At 41.7% G+C, this 16,617-nt stretch overlaps 1 long non-coding RNA gene across 1 annotated transcript; it reads left to right on the top strand.

Moving 5' to 3' along the window:
* Positions 1-11,303: 11,303 nt before the first annotated feature.
* Positions 11,304-15,979, top strand: LOC132534622 (uncharacterized). Its single transcript, XR_009546342.1, has 3 exons — positions 11,304-11,456; positions 12,195-12,294; positions 15,423-15,979. It is a non-coding gene; the product is annotated as an uncharacterized LOC132534622 (long non-coding RNA).
* Positions 15,980-16,617: the final 638 nt, after the last annotated feature.

The raw sequence follows: 16,617 nt of genomic DNA, 5'->3' as shown, positions 1-16,617 counted from the left end.
TGGACAGACAAGACCTCCTGGATATTTTCAGAGTCCTTCACCCCCAAAACTGGACTACACATTCTTTTCAAATCCACATAACACATACTCAAGAATAGACCACATTTTAGGCCACAAAGACAGCATCAATAAATTCAAGAGATATGAAATCATCCCAAGTATCTTCTGAGACCACAGTGGAGTAAAACTAACATTTAACAACAAACAGAAAATTATTAAAAGTCACAGAATTTGGAAACTAAACAATATAGTCCTTAAGAACCACTGGGTCAGAGCGTCACTCAAGCAAGAAATTCAAATGTTCCTGGAAAAAAATGAACTTGAAGACATAAGCTATCAAAATATTTGGGACACAGCTAAAGCAGTATTGAGAGGAAAACTTATAGTCATACAATCACATATTAAACAACAAGAAGAAGCTCAAATAAACTACCTTACTGCACACCTTAAGGACTTAGAGGAAGAGGAACAAGGGAACCCTAAAGCAACCAGAAGGACAGAAATCACTAAAATTAGAGCAGAAATAAACAACATTGAAAATAAGAGAACCATATAAAAGATCAATAAAGCCAAATGTTGGTTCTTTGAAAGATTAAACAAATATGACAAACCCATAGCCAGATTCACCAAACAAAAAAGAGAGAAGACTCAAACAGTATGAATGGTAAACAATTGAGGAGATATCACAACTGACACCACAGAAACCCAGAAAATCATGCAAAACTTCTATGAAGAACTATAAGCCACCAAGCTAGAAAATCTGGAAGAAATGGAACAATTACTAGAAACATATGCTCTTCCAAAATTGAACCAAGAAGAACTACAAAACCTATATGCACCAATCACAGACAAAGAAATTGAAACTGTTATTAAGAATCTCCCCAACAAGAAAAGTCCTAGACCAGATGGCTTCACAAATGAATTCTACAAAACATTCAGGAAACAGTTAGTACCCATACTTCTTAAGCTTTTCCATAAGACTGAAGAAACAGGAATACTCCCATCCACCTTCTATGAAGCCAATATCACCCTGATACCAAAAGCAGATAGGGACACAACAAAAAATGAAAACTACAGACCAATATCTCTTGATGAACATAGATGCAAAAATATTAAACAAGATCTTACCCAACTGGATACAGCAGCATATCAAAAAATTGTTTATCACGACCAAGTGGGATTCATCCCAGGATTGCAAGGCTGGTTCAACATCCATAAGTCAATTACTACCATTCACCACATCAAAAAAAGCAAAGCCAAAAACCACATGATTATCTCAATAGATACAGGGAAAACCTTAGCCAAATTCCAACACCCATTCATGCTCAAAACTCTACAAAAAAAGGGAATAAATGGAGAATTCCTCAAGATAGTGGAATCCATATATAGCAAACCTATAACCAACATCACACTCAATGGACAGAAGCTGAAAACATTCCCCCTCAGATCGGGGACTAGACAGGGCTGTCCACTGTCACCATTACTCTTCAACATAATATTGGACGTTCTTGCCACAGCAATCAGGCAAGAGAAAGAAGTAAAAGGAATACAGACTGGAAGGGAAGAAGTCAAGCTCTCACTATTTTCTCACTATTTTGATATGATAGTATACATAGAAAAAACTAAAGAATCCAGCAGAAAACTACTGGAATTTATTAGGGAATACAGCAAGGTGTCAGGCTACAAAATCAAAGTACAAAAATCAGTGGCATTTCTTTATGCAAACACAAAATCTGAAGAAGACATCCAGAAATCACTCCCAGTTACTGTTTCAGCAAAATCAATAAAATACCTAGGTATAAAGTTGACGAAAGAAGTGAAAGACTTGTATACTGAAAACTATGAGTCACTACTCAAGGAAATAGAAACTGATACAAAGAAATGGAAAGATATCCTATGCTCAGGGATTGGAAGAATAAATATCATCAAAATGAATATTCTCCCCAGTGCCATAGACAAATTTAATGCAATACCCATCCAAGTTCCACCAAGTTTCTGTAGGAGAATAGAACAAAAATTACAATCATTTATCTGGAACTAGAGAACACCTAGAATTGCCTAAAACATCTTGAGGAAAAGAAACAGCAATGGAGGCATCACACTCCCAGATCTCAAACTATATTATAAAGCCATCATCATCAAAACAGCATGGTACTGGAACAAGAATAGGCACACAGATGAGTGGAACAGAATTGAAAGCCCAGAAATAAATCCCCACACCTATGGACATCTAATCTTTGATAAGGGGGCCCAAAGTATTAAAGGGAAGAAGGAGGCTCTCTTCAATAAAAGGTGCTGGGAAAACTGGGTTGAAACATGCAGAAGAATGAAATTGAGCCACCTTATCTCACCAGAAACAAAAATCAACTCCAAATGGATCAAAGACCTGAATAATAGACCAGAAACAATAAAATACTTAGAGGAAAACATTGTTAAAACACTTTCCCACCTAAACCTCAAGGACATCTTTGATGAAACAAACTCAATTGCAAGGAAGACTAAAGCAAAAACAAACCAATCGGACTACATCAAATTGAAAAGCTTCTGCACATCCAAAGAAACTATTAAACAAAGAGACCCCTCATAGAATGGAAGAAGATCTTCACATGCCATACATCAGACAAGAAACTAATCACCAAAATATACAAAGAGCTCAGCAAACTTAGCACCAAAAAAGCAAATGACCCCATCCAAAAATAGGCAGAGGATATAAATAAAACATTCACCTCAGAGGAGATCCAAAAGGCTAACAAACATACGAAAAACTGCTCCAGGTCACTGATTGTCAGAGAAATGCAAATTAAGACAACATTGAGATACCACCTCACTCCTGTGAGAATGGCATACATCAAAAAGGACAGCAGGAACAAATGCTGGAGAGGCTATGGAGGCAGAAGAACGCTTTTGCACTGATGGTGGGAATGTAAATTGGTCCAGCCTCTGTGGAGAACAGTCTGGAGAACTCTCACAAGGGTAGACATGGACATTCCATATGATCCGATAATTCTTTTCCTGGGGATATACACCAAGGACTCCATAACACCCAACCAAAAAGATGTGTGCACTACTATGTTCATAGCAGCACAATTCATAATAGCTAAAACCTGGAAGCAACCCAGGTGCCCAACAACAGAAGAGTGCCTGAGAAAGCTGTGGTATATATACACAATGGAATACTATGCAGCTATTAAGAACAAAGAAACCACCTTCTCTGACCCATCTTTGACAGAGCTAAAAGGAATTATGTTAATTGAGCTAAGTCAAAAAGATAAAGATGAGTATGGGATGATCCCACTCATCAATAGAAGTTGAGAAAGAAGATCTGAAAGGGAAACTAAAAGGAGGATCTGACTAAACTGAAAGTAGGGCACCAAAGTAAAAACCCTGTGGTGAGGGGTAGACATGCAGCTTCCTTGGCTGGTGGGGGGTGTTGTGGGTGGGATGGGACACAGTCTTTTGGTGGTGGCAATGGTGTTTATGTACACTCCTATTAAAGTGTAGTCATATAAATCACTAGTTAATTAATATGAGAGGGATAAAATTGTATGTCTCAAAGTTTTTAAAACACAGACTGAGTCTTTCTAATATATAGGCAGACATATCTAATTGATATGCAGACTCTCTCAAAAGCCTAGACCAAGTAGATCAGAAGCAACTGGTGGCACAGCTATATACAAGATACTGGCTACTATACAGCAAACCCTAAGAAAATGACTTTTCAAAGTTAACCCAATTACCAAATAAGGTGATGATAGCAACTATCCATTGTCTTTTTGAACCCTAAGGCAGCATGAACCTCATTTTTCCACTATAGAGCCTATATTTCCCCCAGTCCTGGAACCTTAGGATAGGGCCCACTTTCCCACATGCCTCTCCCAATTCCTATCAAATAATATTGCATCTGCTGATCACAACCTAATTAATGCAAGGATTGTCACCTCAACATGCTTCAGCTCAGACTGTGTCCAGAGACTTCAGGTGTGGAATGACAACCCTTCAGCTTCATTACTCGGGTGAGACTTTCCTTTCATAGTATCCTCTAATTCCATCCCAGGTGGTTCACTTTCTAACAAAGTCCCAAAACCTAGATATAGACCATGTTCCATGAGAGCATATGTTAACACGTATCCATAAACAAGTACAAAATATATACCTGAAAGCAGAAGTATTCTAGAGTTTTCAGTGAGTACCCCCTAAATACTTCCTCTCCACTATTCCAACCTTTGGGTCCATGATTGCACAACAGTTTGTTTGGCTTTGTATGTTAACTCTTTTCACCCACCAGATTCCAGCAGGATGCCAGCCAGGCTTCCCTGGACTGAAGACCCCATCAATATGTCCTGGAGCTCCACTTCCGCAGAGACCCACCCTACTAATGAAAGAGAGAGGCAGACTGGAAGTATGGACCAACCAGTCAACGTCCAAGTTCAGCGGGGAAGCAATTACAGAAGCCAGACATTCCACCTTCTACAACCCACAATGACCCTGGGTCCATGCTCCAAGAGAGATAGAGAATGGGAAAGCTATTGTGGAGGGGATGGGATATGGAGATTGGGTGGCGGGAATTGTGTGGAGTTGTACCCATTCTATCCTATGGTTTTGTTAATGTCTCCTCATTTAAATAAAAAATAAATTAAAAAGAAAATGAAGACACAAGCTATCAAAATATTTGGGATGCAGCTAAGGCACTACTGAGAAGGAAGTCCATAGCCACACAAGCACACATTAGGAAGCAAGAAAAAGCACAAATAAACAGCCTAATTGCATATCTTAAAGACCTAGAACAACAAAGAAACCCTAAAGCAACCAGTTAGGGCAGAAAGAAATAACATTGAAAATATACAAAAAAACATACTAAACATCAACAAATGTAAATGTTGGTTCTTAAAAGCATGAACAAACTCAACAAACCTTTAGCCAGACTCACAAAACAAAACAAAAAAAGGGAGACCTAAATGAATCGGATCATAAATGAAGAGGAGATATCAAAACAGACACCGCAGAAATTCAACATAGCATGTGAGGCTTCTATGAACAACTGTATATGCCAACAGGCTAGAGAATCTGGAAGATATGGACGATTTTCTGGATACCTCCCACCATCCAAAATTAAGTAAAGAGGAGCTAGATCAAAAGTTGGACGGGCCCATCACAGCTAATGAAAAATCCTCTGCAAAAATAAATGTCCTGTACCAGATGGCTTTACAGATGAGTGGTATAAAACTTTCAAAGAAGAACTAAACCCTCTACCTTTAAAAGACTTCCAGAAGACAAAAGACACTGGAATCCTCCCTTCCAGCTTCTATGAAGCCCACATCACTTTGATACCAAAAGCAGACAGGGACACAACCAGAAAAGAAATCTGCAGCCCGATTATCTCTGATGAACATAGATGCTCAAATATTGAACAAAATTCTAGCCAACCAGATACAGCAGTACATTAAAAAGATTGTTCATCATGACCAAGTTGGGTTTATCCCAGGGGTACAAGGTTGGTTTCCTATATGTAAATCAATCAACATGATCCACCATATTAATAAAAGCAAAACCAAGCACATGGTCATATCAATAGATGCACAGAAAGCCTTGGACAAAATACAATATCCTTTTATGATCAAAACACTACCAAAAAAATGGGACTAGATGGGAAATTCCTCAAGATAGCAGAGCAAACCTACAGCCAAATATCATACTCAATTGTGAAAAACTGGAAGCACTTCCCCTCAGAGCAGGTACTAGACAGGGATGATCACTCGCACCATTACCATTTAACAGAGGGATGGAAGTTCCTGTCATAGCAATCAGGCAGGAGCAAGGAATTATAGGAATACAGATTGGAAGAGAAGAAGTCAAACTCTCCCGATTTGCAGATGACATGATAGTATATGTAGAAAAACCTAAGGAATCCAGAAAGAAGCTTTTGGAAATAACCAGGCTATACAGTAAGGCTAGAAAATTAACGTTCAGTAGTCAGTGGCATTCCTCTATGCAAACACAAAGTTAGAAGAAGTTGAAATCCAGAAGCCAATTCCTTTCACTATAGCAACAAAAACACTAAAATACCTAGGAGTCAACCTAACCAAAGAAGTGAAAGGCTTGTATACTGAAAATTGTGAGTCACTACTCAAGGGAATGGCAAAAGACACTAAGAAGTGGAAAGATATTCCATTTTCATGGGTTGGAAGAATTAACATCATCAAAATGAATATACTATCCAGAGCCATATACACATTTAATGCTATCCCCATCAAGATTCCAAGCACAATTTTTTTTTCTAGGAGAATAAAACAAATGCTACAAATGTTTACCTGGAACCAGAAAAGACCTAGAATTGCCAAAACAATCTTGAGAAGAAAGAATGGAACTGGAGGCATCACACTCCCAGATCTCAAATTGTATTCTAGGGCCATCGCCACCAAAGCTGCTTGGTACTGGAACCTGAATAGACACACTGAGTAGTGGAATAGAATTGAGAGCCCAGAAGAAATCACCCACATCTGTGGACATCAAATCTTTAACAAAGGCACACAGACCCTTAAATGGGGAAAGCAGAATCTAGACCTAGCATCAAGGCCTCCGGTTCCTCACCAGCCGTGGGGTCACATCAGAGGCAGTGAATGAAGCAGGTCTGTAGGCTTCTATCTTTCTCTTCCATTTCTGTCTTCCCCTCCCCTATCAATTTCTCTCTAACCTAGCTGATAGAAAAACACATTAAGAATAACAATAATAATAGTAACAATGACAACAATCAACAAAATGGGAGCCAAAAAGTGAAAAATCTATTTCCCCGGAGCAGTGGATTCATGGTCCAGGCACAGAGCCCCAGCAGTAACCCTGGAGGCAATAACAAAAACAAAAATACAAAAAACTGATGTTGGTGTTTTGCTACCACCTTGTCTACATGCTGAGGAATGCATCTGACCAAGAAAAAGACTATCTTTAGATAATTATATGTATATATTTACATGGGACCTCATAAGAAATCTTAAGAAACTGTGATGGGTCAGGTGGCAGCACACCTCACTAAATGCACACACTAGAGTGCGCAGAGACCCCTGTTAAAGCCTTGCAGAAAACAGGTTCAAGCCTTGTGGAACCCGGGTTTGAGATTCATGGGAGCAGGTTTGACGCCTAGGACCAGGGTTCGAGCCTCATGGGGCTATGTTCAAGCCTCTCAAGGGTCCAGGTTTGAGCATCGAAGAACCTGGGTTTGCATTTCAGGGGTTCAGGTATCGAGCAATCTGGGACCATGGTTCGAGCCTCATGGGGCCCAAGTTTGAGTCTCTCAGGGTCCGGGTTTGAGCATCGCACAACCTGGGTTCAAATATCTTGAGACATTGGTGCTGCTTGTTTTACCATTTTCCATTGGAATTAGCCTTTGTAATTTATGCAGATCAACTCATAAAATCCACTGTGCAAAAACCCACAATACACAGAATGCTTTGAAACAAGCAGATGGGGTTTGTGCAGTAGCACAGTTGAGGTAAGCACTCTTGGCACACAGCCCAAGGGCTGGCATATGTATCAGGGATTTTGCCTCCGGTTCCTCACCAGCCGTGGGGTCACCTCACAGGTGGTGAAGCAGGTCTGTAGGTGTCCATCTTTCTCTTCCCTCTCTGTCTTTCCCTCCCCTCTCAATTTATCTCCAACCTAGCCAATAGAAAAAACAGTATTAAGAATAACAATAAAAATAGTAACAACAATGACAACGATCAACAAAATGGGTTAAGAAAAACAATAATAATAGTAACAACAAAGATATCGATCAACAAAATGGGAGCCAAAAAGTGAAAAATCTATTTCCCAGGAGCAGTGGATTCATGGTCCAAGCAAAGAGCCCCAGCAATAACCCTGGAGGCAATAACAAAAACAAACAAACAAACAAAAAAAACCAAAAAATGGATGCCCTGGAGGCAATAACAAAAACAAACAAAAAGAAAGAAAAATGGATAGTGGTGCTTTGCCTTGTGAACATGCTGAAGAATGCATCTGACCAAGAAAAAGACTCTATCTTTAGATAATAATATATATATATATTTACATGGGACCACACAAAAAATCTTAAAGAAACTGATGGGTCAGGCGGCAGCACACCTGACTAAATGCAGACACTACAATCCACAAGGGTTAAAGCCTTGCAGAACCAGGTTCAAGCCTTGTGGACTCCGGGTTTGAGATACATGGGATCAACTATCGAAGAATGTGGGACCTGGGTTCGATCCTCATGGGGCCTGGGATTGGGCCTTGCAGTGTCTGGGTTCGATCATCACAGGATCTGGGTTCAAATATCACAGGACACCAATGCTGCTTGCTTTACCATTCTCCCTTGGAATTAGCAGTAACTCCTGTGGCCAGAAGCCAAAAAAAGTCATCTGCTAATTGGTAGAGTTGGCCTAGTTAATTAATATATTCTAAACACCAGATATTCATTATGCCATAAGAAAAGACAAAACAGGGGCCGGGTGGTGGCGCACCTCGTTGAGCACACATGTTGCAGTGCACAAGGACCCGGGTTCGAACCCCCGGTCCACACCTGCAGATGGAAAGCTTTGCAAGTGGTGAAGCAGGGCTGCGGGTGTCTCTCTGTCTCTCTCCCTCTCTATCTGCCCTACCCTCTCGATTTCTGACTGTCTCTATCCAATAAATAAAGATAAAAAAAAAAGACAAAACAGTGGTGTGAGAGTAATTTGAGCATTTCAACTCAAAATCCACTGCACAAAAGCTCACAATAAACAGAATGCTGAGAAACAACCAGATGGAGAGCTGGGCAGTAGCACAATGAGGTAAGCAAACTTGGAACAAAGCCCAAGGACCAGCATAATGTTCCCAGTTTGAGCTCTTGGCTCTTCACCTGCCGGGTGGGGTCACTTCGCAGGTGGTGAAGCAGGTTTGTAGGTGTCTATCTTTCTCTCCCCCCTGTCTTTGCCTCCTCTCTCAATTTCTCTCAGTCCCAGCCAATAGTAAAGACAGCAATGAGAACAACAATAATCATAACAATAAGAAAATCTGAGAACCTTTGGATTTCCAGCAAGACAGAAACCAACCAGTTGTGTCTGAGGAGACAAGGAAGGAGAAGTGGAATTGTAAGTTTGAGGAGAAGGATTTAGGGAATAGTCCTGCAAAGAAGCCTGTAATTGATTATGAGCAGAAATGCAGAGCTTATAAGTCTGAAGTTGCTTTGCTGTGACGAAAGCAGTATATTTTAATAACTAATCTCAAAACTGTGTCCATATCTCCACTGATATATATGTATTTGGGGGAAGATCACCTCTATTATATTTAACAAGTTTCTTAGTTTTGGCCAGAACACTGAATTTGACTTATCTTTAAAGTTTCTTTTGATTGTCTGAGGTGAAAACTGTCTTCTTTAGAATGCAATATGCCCATTGTGGCACTTTAGATAGGGTGAGAGTAAATAAAACAAGGCTTAAAATTAATTGTGGGTCACTTACCAAGAATTAGCATATGTTTGCTGTGTTCCTAATAAGCTAAAAGTAAAAATCAAGTGGCAAAGGGGATGGGGATAAAAAGAAAAAAACTGGAGTTGGTCAGTAGTGCAGTGGGATAAGCTGACATGGTGCATGCTCAAGGACCCGTGTAAGGATCCTGGTCAAACCTCTGGCTCCCCAGCTGCAGCTGAATCGCTTTACCAGGGGTGAAGCAGGTCTGTAGGTGTCTACCGTCTCTCCACCTCTGTCTTTCCCTCCTCTCTCCATTTCTCTCTGTCCTTATCCAACAAGGACAACAAAAGTAACTACAACAATAAAAACAAGGGCAACATAAATAAGTAAATATTAAAAAATGAAAGAAAAAATTTACCAGGTGTGATAAATATAAGTCAAGGAATAAACTGCCTTGAGCAGAAAAACAAACAACAACAAAAAGGAATGGGTAACCATAGAAACACATTGGGACGCATTAAATTCAGAGTAGCAGGGGGTGGGGTCAAAACTTTGCAACATTTTTTGGGACCCGCAGCAGGAAAAATCAAAGTGTACCATCACATACATAATAACTCTATACTTGGGAGATAAAGTTAAACAGCATAGAGAACAATGTGGGCAGGGTGAAATTAAAGTCAAACCACTAAAATAGGGGTGGGGATAAAACTGCAACTCATTGAGGCACCATTTGTTGTAAGTTACCTTAAAAAGAGGTTTGCAGGTGCTGCTGGCTGCTGCTTGTGCATAAAAGGACTCACAGTAGGAGGTGGGAACTGGTTTAAAAAATACAGGGTTTATCAGGGTGAAAGAGGTAAAAGGAAAAATAAGCACTTATCAAGGCTTAAGGTCTATAAATCAGAATATAGTTATCCAAAGTTTAGTCCCATAAGATAAAGAAATATAAGCTCTGAAAGGTTTCTCATGGCTTTAGAGGGGTCTAAAAGTTTACTGGCTAGCAGAGTCACACGTGTTCACTTTCCAGGAGAAGTAGACATGGTAGATGATGGATGCAAAGGGCATGGGGTTGAAAAGAAAAACAATAACAGGTGTTGTAAATAAAAGTCAAGGAAAAAACTGCCTGGAGCAGTAAAACAAACAACAAAAGGGAGTGGGTAACCATAGAAACACTTTGGAGCCCATTAATGTCAGAAAAACATGGGAGTGGGGTTAAAACTCAAACATTTTTTGGGACCTACAACAGGAAAAAAATCAAAGGGGACCATGACATACATAGTGACTCAATACCTGGGAGATAAAGTTAAACTGCATAGAGCAAAAAGTGGGCAGGGCAAAATTAAAGTCAAAGAACTAACATGGGGTGAGACAGAAAAATTGCAACATGTTAAGGTGTCATTTGTTGCAAATTACCTTAAAAAGAGGTTTGAGGTACTGGTGGATGCTGCATGCACATGAATGGACTCAAAGCGGGAGCTGGAAACTGGTTTAATCAATACAAGGCTTACTAAGGTGAAATGAGTAAAATGCAAAATAAGCACTTATCATCAAGGGATAAGTGTATGCTAGGTGTATAAAGTCTGAATATAGTTAACAAAATTTTAGTCCCATAAGATAAAACAATTATAAGCTCTGAAAGGTTGCTCATAGCTGTACAGGGGTCTAAAATTATACCGACTAACCAAGTCATAGGTCTTCAGTTCCCAGGAGAAGTAGACATGGCATCTGCGGGATGGATGCCTGGAGAACCTGCACACAGATATTTCTGACCAGGAGAAGAAGCCAGCTGCAGGCAAAGAGCGTGAGAGTTCTGTCTGGCTGTTATTTTAAGTCTATTCAGCCTACCAACAATGTTTTGCACACCAGCAGTCTGGATCCACCTACAGTCCACCATGCGCCTGCGCAAATCACTTCATACTCTGTCAGCTTTCTGTCGCCTAGGCTGATGTCAGCACTGTGTCAGGGCTTCCGTCCATGGTCACCAGCATATTGCGTCACCACAGAACCCGGTCCTGCAAGGTTCCAAACCGGATCCTGGGAGGCTGGAACCCATGCCACGTGAGCCTCCAACCTGGACTCCTCTAGTTTCGAAACCAGGCTCCACAAGGCTTTAACCTGAGCCCAGCAAGTCCCGAATTTGGGCCCCTGAGGCTCGAAACCTGGCCCCACCTGACCCTTCAGTTTGTTTCTTAAAGATTTCTTTTATTTTTTTTTAATTTTTAAAAATATTTATTTATTTTCCCTTTTCTTGCCCTTGTTTTTTATTGTTGTTGTTGTTGATGTCGTTGTTGTTGGCTAGGAAAGAGAGAAATGGAGAGGAGGGGAAGACAGAGACGGGGAGAGAAAGACAGACACCTGCAGACCTGCCTCACCACCTGTGAAGCGACTTCTCTGCAGGTGGGGAGCCGGGGCTCGAACCGGGATTCTTATGCCGGTCCTTGTGCTTTGAGCCACCTGCGCTTAACCCCCTGTGCTACTGCCCGACCCCCTCTTAAAGATTTCTTAAAGATATATGTAAACATATATATATATTATTATTTAATAATAATATATAGATATGTTTTTTCTTAGTGAAATGCATCCTTCTACATGTCCAGCAATTTCTGCAAAACACCAGCAATTTTTGCTTTTTTTTTTCTTCTCTTTCATAGTACTGAGGCTCAGGTGTGTCCACTATGAATCCACTGCTCCTGAGAGCTAGTTTTTCACTATTTGGAGCAATTGTTGTTAATCATTGTCATTGTTATTATTGTTGTTTTGATTATTGTTGTTCTTGCTGTCTTTTCTATTGGCTAGGACTGAGAGAAATTGAGAGAGGAGGCAAAGACAGAGGGGGGAGAGAAAGATAGACACCTACAGACCTGCTTCACCACCTTGAAGTGACCCCACCCAGCAGGTGAGGAGCTGGGAACTCAAACCGGGAATATTATGCTGGTCCTTGGGCTTTGTTCCAAGTGTGCTTACCTCTTGTGCGCCCAGCTCTCCATCTGGTTGTTTCTCAGCATTCTGTTTATTGTGAGCTTTTGTGCAGTGGATTTTGAGTTGAAATGCAAATTTTACTCTCAGATTATTGTTTTGTCTTTTCTTATGGCATAATGAATATCTGGTGTTTAGACTATATTAATTATCTAGGCCAACTCTCTACCAATTAGCAGATGACTTTTTTGGGCTTCTGGCCACAGGTGTTACTGTCATGGGTTTGAGCCAGGTAGTGTTTGCTTTATAGCCTCGTGGGACCCAGTTTTGAGCCTACAGCCCTGCATTCAAGCCTCACAGGACCTGGTTTCAAGATTCAAAATTTGCGAGACCCAAGTTTAAACCTCGTGGGACCTGGGTTCAACTGTCGCAGGACCCCACTGAGGCTGGCTTTACCAGCCTCCATTGGAATTAGCAGTAAAACCTGTGGACAGAAGCCAGCTAGACTTAAGCCTGAGCCTAAGACACCCATCAGTGCAATTTGAAGAACTAAAACCTGTGGCCAGAGGCCAAAAGGAGTCATCCTTTAAGTGGTAGAGAATAGGCCTAGCTAAATTAATATATTCTAAACACCAGATATCCCTCAAGGCCCATGTTCCAGTCTCACTGGCCTGGGGTTCCAGCCTCTTGGGGTCCAGGTTCCAAGCTCGCGGGGCCAGTTTGAGGCTCGGGTGGCCCATGTTGGAGCTCATGTGGCTAGGGTTCCAGACTCAAGGCCCTAGTTCGAATCTCACGTGGCCTGGGTTTGAGCTTTGTACGGACCAGTTTCAAGCTTCATAGGTCCAGGATCAGAGCCTCGCACATCCCTGGTTCAAGCCTTGTGGGTCCCAGATTCGAGCCTCATGGGGTCAGATTAAAGCCTTGAGGGGCCCAGGTTCAAATCTCGAGAGTCCCAGGTTTGAGGGTCGCATGGCCCAGGTTCCAGTCTCATGGGGCCTGAGTTCAATCCTCTTTTTATCTGGTATCCAGCTTCATGTGTCCCACATTTGAGTCTTTGGGGGCTGAATTTGAGCCTTGTGCGAGGGTTCGAGGCTCGTGGGGCCCATGTTCGAGCATCGCATGGCTTGGGTTCTCTACCAATTATCAGATGACTTTTTTGGGCTTCTGGCCACAAGTGTTACTGCTAATTCCAAGGGAGAATGGTAAAGCAAGCAGCATCAGTGTCCTGTGATATTTGAACCCAAATCCTGTGATAATCAAACCCAGACACTGAGAGGCTCAATCCCAGGCCCCATGAGGATCAAACCCAGGTCCCACATTCCTCGATACCTGGTCCCATGAGTCTCAAACCCGGATTCCACAAGGCATGAACCTGGTTTCTGCAAGGCTTTAACCCGGGTCCTTGTGTATTGTAGTGTCTGCATTTAGACAGGTGTGCTGCCACCTAACCCTTCAGTTTGTTTCTAAAGTTTTTGAAATCAGGTCCCATGTAAACACACACACATATATATAATATAAAGATGCTGAGTCTTTTTATTGGTCAGATGCATTCTTCAGCATGTCCACAAGGCAGCAGTAAAACACCACTTCAGTGTTTTGTGTTTTTTTTTTTTTTGCCTCCAGGTTTATTGCTGGGGCTCAGGTGTGTGCAGTATGAACCCACCTGTGAGGTAGTTTTTTCACTTTTTGATGCCCTTGTTGATCTTTGTCATTGTTGTTGTTATTATTGTTGTTCTATTGCTGTATTTTCTATCAGGTAGAACAGAGAAATTGAGAGAGGAGAGAAAGATACCTACAGACCTGCTTCACCACCTGTGAAGTGAGCCCCCACTGGAAATTTAGGCCCCATGGACTCAAACTAAGATCTTTATGCTGGTCCTTGGGCTTTGTGCCAAGTGTGCTTACCTCACTGTGCTACTGCCCAGCCCCCCATATGGTTATTTCTAAGCATTCTGTGTATTGCGGGTTTTTGCACATTGGATTTTATGAGTTGAATTGCAGAAATTACTCTCATTGTTTTGTCTTTTCCTATGGCATATTGAGTATCTGGTGTTTAGAATCTATTAATTAGCTACTATAACACTCTATCACTTAGCAGATGACTTTTTTGGGCTTCTATCCATGTGATTTTCTTCTTCAAATTCCAGTGATGGGTGTCTTAGGCCCAGGATTAAGTCTAGCTGGCTTCTGGCCACAGGTGTTACTGCTAATTCCAATGGAGAGTGGTAAAGCAAGCAGCGCCATTGTCCCGAGGTATTTGAACCCAGGTCCTGTGATGCTCGAACCCGGACCCTGAGAGGCTTGAACCTGGGCCCCATGAGGTTCAAACCCTGGTCTCTGGTTACTCGATACCTGATCCAATGAATCTCAAACCTGGGTTCCACAAGGCTTGAACATGTTTTCTGCAAGGAATTAACATGTGTCCCTGTGAACTGTAGTGTGTGCATTTATCCAGGTGTGCTGCCACCCGACCCATCACAGTTTCTTTAAGATTTTTTAATGAGGTCCCATGTAAACATATATATATTATTATCTAAAGATAGTCTTTTTCTTGGTCAGATGCATTCTTCAGCATGTTCACAAGGCGACAGCAAAGCAACACCATCCATTTTTTGGTGGGGTTTTTTTGTTTGTTTTTGTTATTGCCTCCAGGGTTATTGCTGGGGCTCTGTGCCTGGACCATGAATCCACTGCTCCTAGGAAGTAGATTTTTCACTTTTTGGCTCCCATTTTGTTTATCGTTGTCATTGTTGTTACTATTATGATTGTTATTCTTTTTTTTAAACAATGTTTTTAAAAAATATTTATTTATTCCATTTTGTTGCCCTTGTTGTTTTATTGTTGTAGCTGTTGTTTATCTCGTTGTTGTTGGATAGGACAGAGAGAAATGGAGAGAGGAGGGGAAGACAGAGAGGGGGAGAGAAAAATAGATACCTGCAGTCCTGTTTCACCACTTGTGAAGTGATTCTCCTGCAGGTGGGTAGCCGGGGGCTCGAACCGGGATCCTTACACTGGTCCTGGTGCTTAGCACCACCTGCGCTTAACCTGCTGTGCTACCGCCCGACTCCCATGATTGTTATTCTTAATGCTATTTTTTCTGTTGGCTAGGTTGGAAAGAAATTGAGAGGGGAGGGGAAGACAGAGAGGGAAGAGAAAGATGCCTGCAGACCTGCTTCACCACCTATGAGGTGACCCCACAGCTGGTCAGGAACCAGAGGCAAAATTCCTGATACATATGCCAGCCCTTGGGCTGTGTGCCAAGAGTGCTTACCTCAACTGTGCTACTGCACAAGCCCCATCTGCTTGTTTCAAAGCATTCTGTGTATTGTGGGTTTTTGCACAGTGAATTTTATGAGTTGATTTTCATAAATTACATAGGCTAATTCCAATGGAAAATGGTGAAGCAAGCAGCACCATTGTCTCGAGATATTTGAACCCAGGTTGTGTGATGCTCAAACCAGGACCCTGAGAGACTCAAACTTGGGCCCCATGAGGCTCGAACCATGGTCCCAGATTGCTTGATACCTGAACCCCTGAATTTCAAACCCGGGTTCCACAAGGATTGAACCTGTTTTCTACGAGGCTTTAACATGGGTCCTTCTGCACAGTAGTGTATGCATTTATCCAGGTGTGCTGCCGCCTGACCCTTCACAGTTTCTTTAAGATTTTTTATGAAGTCCCATGTAAATATATATATATAATTATCTAAAGATAGAATCTTTTTCTTGGTCAGATGCATTCTTCAGCATGTCCACAACTCGAGGCAAAACACCATCATATTTTTTTTTTTTGTCTCCAGGTTTATTGCTGGGCCTGGGGTGCAAGAACTATGAATCACTTATATGTGGGAGCTACTTTTTTCAGTTTTTGGAGCCCTTGCTGTTTATTGTTGTCAGTGTTATTATTATTACTGTCTTTTCTATTGGCTAGAACTGAGAGAAATTGAGATCAGAGGCAAAACAGAGAGGGGAGAGAAAGACACCTATAGACCCGATTCACCACCTGTGAAGCATCTAAACTGGACCCCGGGAGGCTGGAACCCATGCCACATGAGCCTCCAACCTGGACCCCTCTAGTTTCGAAACCAGGCTCCACAAGGCTTTAACCTGAGCCCCATAAATCCCGAATTTGGGTCTTTGAGGCTCTAAACCTGGCCCCATGTATCTCGAATCAGGATCCCACGAGGCTACAACCTGGTCCTGACGAGGCTTTTACTCAGGTCCCACGATACTGGAACGGGGGCCACAAGACCTCGAACCTGGTCCCTGGGATGCTCAAACCCAGGCCCCATTGAGCCTACAAT

This window comes from Erinaceus europaeus, chromosome 19 (assembly GCF_950295315.1).
Source record: "Erinaceus europaeus chromosome 19, mEriEur2.1, whole genome shotgun sequence".
NCBI classification, from domain to species: domain Eukaryota; kingdom Metazoa; phylum Chordata; class Mammalia; order Eulipotyphla; family Erinaceidae; genus Erinaceus; species Erinaceus europaeus.
The sequence above is the reverse complement of the archived record's forward strand: the minus strand, read 5'-3'. Positions and strand labels throughout refer to the sequence as shown.